The sequence below is a fragment of the Sinocyclocheilus anshuiensis genome, unplaced genomic scaffold (genome assembly GCF_001515605.1).
Source record: "Sinocyclocheilus anshuiensis isolate Anshui unplaced genomic scaffold, SAMN03320099.WGS_v1.1 scaffold188, whole genome shotgun sequence".
Lineage (NCBI taxonomy): Eukaryota > Metazoa > Chordata > Actinopteri > Cypriniformes > Cyprinidae > Sinocyclocheilus > Sinocyclocheilus anshuiensis.
The window spans coordinates 2,831,851-2,838,907 of record NW_015555768.1 but is presented as its reverse complement, the minus strand read 5'-3'; the positions used below and the strand labels follow the sequence as shown (position 1 = coordinate 2,838,907).

At 34.4% G+C, this 7,057-nt stretch overlaps 1 protein-coding gene across 6 annotated transcripts in view; it reads right to left on the bottom strand.

Annotated features, from left to right (window-relative positions):
• Positions 1-7,057, bottom strand: part of LOC107674329 (netrin-G2-like) — a 69,721-nt gene that overhangs the window by 15,372 nt on the left and 47,292 nt on the right. The window lies entirely within an intron of this gene.

Here is a 7,057-nt window from a genome sequence, read left to right as displayed (position 1 = left end):
TAGTGCAGTCTTTTATGTGACTTTCAGCTAAAATATGTAGTTAAAAATCACACTAAACACATCCAATAGCATAAAAAGATAGCAACTTTTTTTTTAATTAAAAAAAAACAAATTTAAGTACACAAGTATAGGTATATTTTTAAGTACATGTAATGTAAAATTTACCAAAAAAAAGAATATATAATAAAATATAAAATGTACTATTCTATGTAATATAACAGATGTAATGTAGGGCTGATATATATTATTTTATTTATAATATGTGTGTGTGTGTGTGTGTGTGTGTGTGTGTGTGTGTGTGTGTATTTCTTTTTTATTTCTTTTTATTTAGGGTTTTTTTTTTATATCGGCCATTACATTAATATATCAGGTGAAATTATATGTATATATATATATATATATATATACAGTATATATATATTATGTTATATGTTATGTATTATACAGTATATTTACATAATTTATATTCTATGTATTCTGTTTTTATTTTAATATTGTTGTTTTATTACTGGCCATAAATAAAGGAGCATTAACCTTAAATAATCTCTGTTATTTAAAAAAACATATCGAATGCACTGTGAGTTTTCATAACATCTCTAAAGTTGTTTGTATAATAAAATGGCTTACATTTCAAATGTTAATATGACGTTGTATGTCTATCCAGTCACAGAAAAATGTACACATGCTAAAATCAGACTTTAGGTTTGAATACTGAGATCATGTTGTCATGGTAGCATCCAAACAGCACTGTTTTACCATAGTACTTTGGTTGAAGGTGTGCACCTACTAACTTGTGTATGAACTCATGTGTGCACAAACACAACGACAAAAAAAACAAAACTACCCTACTTAACGTCAAATATGCTCCTCAATTCTGGCTCAGTGCTAATCATCTCTGTCTATGCCAGAATTCACAGTACTGTACTTCAAATATGGAACGTGGCATTTGGCGTCTCATGCATGTTAGCTTGTTTGCTGTTGTCTGGCTGTCACAGTAGGAGCAAGTGTCTTCCCTTTGGAAGAGGAATGACATGTCAGCTCACACTGCGCCGGTGCTGATGGGAGCTTTGGGATTCAGCGTGGGCAGCCCACAGTGAGCACCGCAGCAGGCCGATACTTCCTGCTCTCAGGCATGCTGATGTTTTATTAAGGTTGCGTCCCTCCCCAGTGTTTCATAATTAAAGCATGGCTGAAGACACTGTTCCCTAAAATTCCATGGGTTTATTGTATTTATATGGTTTGCTAATGAAAAATGGCCCGTATTACCGATAGATGTTTTATTTAGTGTTGTGTCTTAGTGTTGTGGATGAAAATAATTTATGTCTCAGTCTCTCTGTAATAATTCAGTGAGAGATTCACACAGGGGTTTGTGTTGTTTGAGATCAGTGTTGCATTTTTATAATTATACAAACTGGTTTATATAAAGGGTGACATATCATGGAAAATAGGATTTTACTTTCTCTTTTGAAATAAGAGACTTTAATGTACTATGCACTCTTTAATACCATAATGCAATGCAAAACTTCCTTCCATCAGGATGATTATGGAAAGTCATGGCACTGACGTCTGAACCAATGAATAGTTGAAAGAAGGTTATAAAGGGTTGGAACAGCATGAGGGTGAGTAAATGATGACAGAATTTAGATTTTTGGATGATCTAATTCTTTAACATACCCGAATGACCGACCACATTTACATATCATAGTAATTCATTATTTAACATTTTTATTATTTAACATTTTACAGTTATTAATTTCCCAAAAAGGTAAGAAAATCATAACAGAGGCCATTTACAGTACATACACTACCAATCAAAAGTTCAATAAGGTCAGTAAGATTTTTTGTAAATGTTTTGAAGTCTCTTATGCTTACCCAGGCTGCAATGATTTAATCAAAAATACAGTAAAAACAGTAATATTGTGAAATACTATTGCAATTTAAAATAATTGTTTTCTATTAATTTTTCCTGTGATGCCAAAGCTGAATTTACAGCAGCCTTCTGTGTCATTCTTCACTGTCACATTATACTTCTGATATGCTGATTTGCTGATCAAGAAACATTTCTTATTATAAAAAATTTAAATCTGTTGTGCTGCTTAATATTTGTGTGTGTGTGTGTGTGTGTGTGTGTGTGTGTGTGTATATATATATATATATATATATATTTAAAAAGTTTTTGCAGAATACAAGTATTAATTTCTTTTAAAAAATGTTTTAAATCAGTCAATCAATCATACTAACTCCAAACCTTTGAGCATTAATGCACAGGGGTCCCAAAGAAGGTCAAAAAATGTTCATGAAAAACTAAATTACTTTGTGTAAAAAAAAAAAAAAGAGCCATCAGTCATGTTAACTGTAGGATATTTAAAGCTCCAAAATGAAGATACGGAGAAATTAGGTTTTCATTATTGTGGCAGATGTGTAAAATAACTGAATAGATCAAAAGAGGTTTAGGAGTTGATATGTTCTTGTTTCAACTGTGCTTTTTTTTTATATTGGTCTATGTGGACTGTTTATTCAACGCCTTTCATAACGATTTTTTAACATGCTTTTTAACATGCTTCTTAACATGTGTCACACATGTCCATTCACACAGAATGATCAGTAGAAGCATCCAGAGAGGAATTATCATCCAGTGCCTTTTACCAGGCTACTAATCAAATTAGTCTCTCGCAGTGCAGTCATGCTTTCTAGACAAAGAGTGTATTTGTGCCTGTGTGAGAGAGAGCGAGGAGCTCGGTACAGGGCTGGTGAGCAGGGAACGGGTAACAGGAGGGCAGGCATATGGCCATGAGGGGTTAACGTGAGAGCTGGAGCTCGGGCAGATTTCTCACGTCACCCCCCCCGCCATCTGCCACCGAACCAGACCAGAACCAAAAGAGCAGGCAAAGATTGACCCGATCTACTGTAGACCGCTCTCAGTCTCTGGCCACATTAGAATAAGAAAGAGTGTTTGTTTGAGAGAGAAAAAACTAACAAGACAGGCTTACAATCTTGTGAATTAATGGCTCTGTTCCAAAGTCTAGTAAGCTGACTATTTAAGGCATCATAAGTGTGCTCCTGCTGTTCCAAAAGGTAGGAAGGATGACTGTGCTGCCTTCTAAGAAAATGTCTTTTGGACAGATTCTATGGCAGAATGTATGATTCACAAAGGATGCAATGCCAAAATGCATTGTGACATTCTATCCAAGATGGTCGACAAAGTGTAAGAAATGTTGATTTATAAATATATTTATTCATTGCAAAAAGTATGGCTAAAAATAGTAAATGTAATAAAACAGTAGTCTATTTTACATAATATGTGTGAGTGCTATGTATTTTTGTGCTTATTAGAGTTTCACAAACTCTAACAGAAGAAAATCTACATCAAAAATTTGTATGTACTTGAAACAGGAACGACCAAAATCTCCAAAACTGTTTTTCAAGATTAAGTTTCAGTAGTATATGAGCATTTCAGAGTAGTGAAATGTAAGGTAACACTGTCATATTTTATAGTTGATTTGTTGTTGATGCTATTGAAATGTAGAACACACATTTATTGGATAAATTAATTGATGTTATTTAGATTAATTTGATTATTCTTTGCCATACCTTTTCTTTTCTTTATTAAGTTTTTTTAAGTATATTTTTATATTTGATATATTTTTGCATTTTATATTTAAACTACTTTAGCTCAAAAATCTAATCAAATAAAAATGTAACTCTTCAGGTTGGTCCGGTTAATGTGCATGTAGATTCTAGAGTATGCAAACAGCCAAAATTATTGGCTCATTCAAATGAAAGGCGGGGCTTCTATTCCATCACGCACTATATTGAGCCTTACCATTTCTCCCATTCAGTTTTCCACGAATGGTCTGTCTCCTCACACTGTCTCTCCTGTGTGTTTGACTTAAAGCAACTGTATGTAAGATTTTATTTTATTTTTTCAATTACCATCATTCTGATGGTTAACTGACTTTTGTTTCTTTCCCACACTCTCCCCCAAACGTCTGTTCTGGGAGAATGTGAGATTGGTGAGTGGGTATGAAATTTCGTGAAAAGGGTGAATTATTACAGCAGCAACAAATGCACATGTGCAGCTATCCACTGTAATCATGACAGTGAATTCCACTCACTTAACTGTAGACAAAACTGCATACACTTGCTTTAAGGAGTGCTGGTTGTATGACCCATTAGGTTTCTGTCTGTTTAGATCAATCAGTCACTTAGGAGCTTCTATTTCAGTTAGCATGCTGTCTTAGAAGGCAGGCGCCTATGTAGGCTGTATAAGTTCACTTGGTTTTGGAACAGAGCCAGTTCCTTGCAGTAATTATGAATAATTTCACCTTTATTACGCACAGTTGCTCACTAAATCTTCAAGATGCTTCTCCCCATGCACTGCCTCATACACTTGAGCATGAAGATGTGCAATAACATTGCCCTTGCTGGATAAATGCATGAGGGTTATTTTTAGTGTGATGGGAGGCCCACAAGATTAATAAACATTCATCATCCATTTCCTCCAAATTCCTGGTCTCTGTCTTTCTCTGTTGCCTTCTCTCTCTCTCTCTCTCTCTCTCTCTCTCTCTCTCTTTCACTCTGTTTTCCTCTCTGTCTTCTACTTTAGGACAGTGAGAGCTTTCTATCACAGTTTCCAAACACTCTATCCAGGAAAGAGGAATGGAATGAGCGGTGCTTCCATATTTTATTCCTCATCCTCTCACACAGTAAAATTGAATAAAAAATAAATAAATAAATGACACTGGATAGCAGTAGGGTTCAATCCCAGGACTGTTTGGAGATCATTTTGGTAATGATGTCTTGATTTGCCCCTGAAGCACATATGCTGATAACCTTCCCGTTTCAGTGTGACGAGTGCAGAGGTCACTGTTGCTGCAGTCCTAGCAGGGGTGCCCAAACTCGGTCCTGGAGGGCCGGGGAGCAGGTTTTGTGTGAATGGGCCTAGAGCAGGGGTGCTCAAACATGGTCCTGGAGGGCCGGTGTCCTGCAGAGTTTAGCTCCAACTTGCCTCAACACACCTGCCTTCAAGTTTCTAGTATGCCTAGTAAGAGCTTGATTAGCTGGTTCAGGTGTGTTTAATTGGGGTTGGAGCTAAACTCTTCAGGACACCGGCCCTCCAGGACCGAGTTTGGGCACCCCTGTACTAGAGCAACTAGATTTCAACAAGACTTGCTTCCACATTCTAATTTATTCTGGCCAGTATTTGCCGACTTGGACTAGAAGGCTTGTAAAATGACCAAACCCATTTCCTTTTTTAATATTGATGTTTACAGGTGGGTAAATCTGAAATCAGTCATACATGCCACAGTAATAGACTGGCATTCAATGAACTGTAAAGTAATACACTGATTATTTCAAAGCAAACAGATTGGATTACAGAGTTAGACTTTTGATGTCTTGTTTATGTGCGACTAATGAGCTCTCACACATCGACTGAATTTACATTGCTTTCCAATTATTTGTGATTTACTGGAAATTAATTTTTAAGAAATATTTAATAGTGATTTCACTCGAAAAAGAACATTTCTAGTTGAATACTTATGATAAAACTAAGTACACACCTACTGTTCAAAATAAAAAAAATTTCAAAGAAATTAATACTTTTATTCAGCAAGGATGCATTAAATGGATTAAAAGTGACAGTAAAGACATTTATAATGTTACAGAAGATTTCTATTTCAAATAAAGGCTGTTCTTACTATTAATCAAAGAATCCTGGAAAAATGTATCATTGTTTCCACAAAAATATTAAACCGTTTTCAATAATGATAACAATAAGAAATGTTTCTTGAGCACCAAATCAGCATATTTGTGACAATGAAGACTGCCGTAATGATGCCGAAAATTCAGTTTTGTCATCACAGGAATAAATTACATTTTAAAATATATTCAAATAGAAAAGGGTTATTTTAAATTGTAATAATATTTCATATTACTGTCTTTCTGATCAAATAAATAGACTTCTTTCAAAAACATTACAAAATATTTCCAACTACAAACTTTTGAATGGTAGTGTAATTAAAAAATATATGTAGAAATGAGAATTTTCCAAAAGACATGAACATTTATTTTGTTCATATATATGTGTATTTCAGTGAGAAATGTATTTCCATGCGCATGGGAGCCCTGTAATAACTGCCTCAAACATTAGCTGCGTCCCAAATGACACACTATACACTATGCACTTATTTATGCATTTAGCAGACGCTTTTATCCAAAAGCGACTTACAGTGCATTCAGGCTATACATGTTTTACCAGTATGTGTGTTATAAAAAAGACAAAAGAACAATGAAATATTCATTTGCATGAACAGTTATTTAGAATTACAATTAATTAGTATTAGCAACTTTGTGCTCCACAGAAGCATTGTTCTTCACACAAAAACTTCATTCACAACTGATTTATACAAAAGAGTTTGATGTTAGCATTTTGCTAAGCTAACAGCACTCTAATAGGCATAAAACATATACTGTAGCATACAAATATTAGGTAACAGTCAATTTTTTAACATTTAACATTTGATGCTGAGCGAAAACAACAGTTTATATTAGCATGATTCTAGTTTAGCATACTCTAGTGATCTTAAAAATGCACAGATAAATATCACGTAAAACAGTTTTCATTAGATTGAAATCCTGACTCAAGTGATTCCAACAGTTTAATGTTAACTTAGCACACTCTAGTTAGCTTACAAATGCTAAAAATTGCAGAAAAATTAAGCAAATAGTCCTTTTTTATTAGGTTGAAATCTCGATTCAATTTATTCCAAAAGAGTTTAATAGCTGCGTCCCAAATGACACACTATACACTATGCACTTATACACTATGTACTTATGCACTATGTACTCAATCATGTAGTGTATTAATTATATATGGTTATTTTGTCATTCATAATCTGAGTCTGGTAGCCCCTCCCCCTTCGCTACGTAATTAAAGGGTTAGTTCACCCAAAAATGAAAATTCTGTCATTAATTACTCACCCTCGTGTTGTTCCAAACCCGTAAGACCTTCGTTCATCTTCGGAACACAATTTAAGATATTTTTGATGAAATCTGA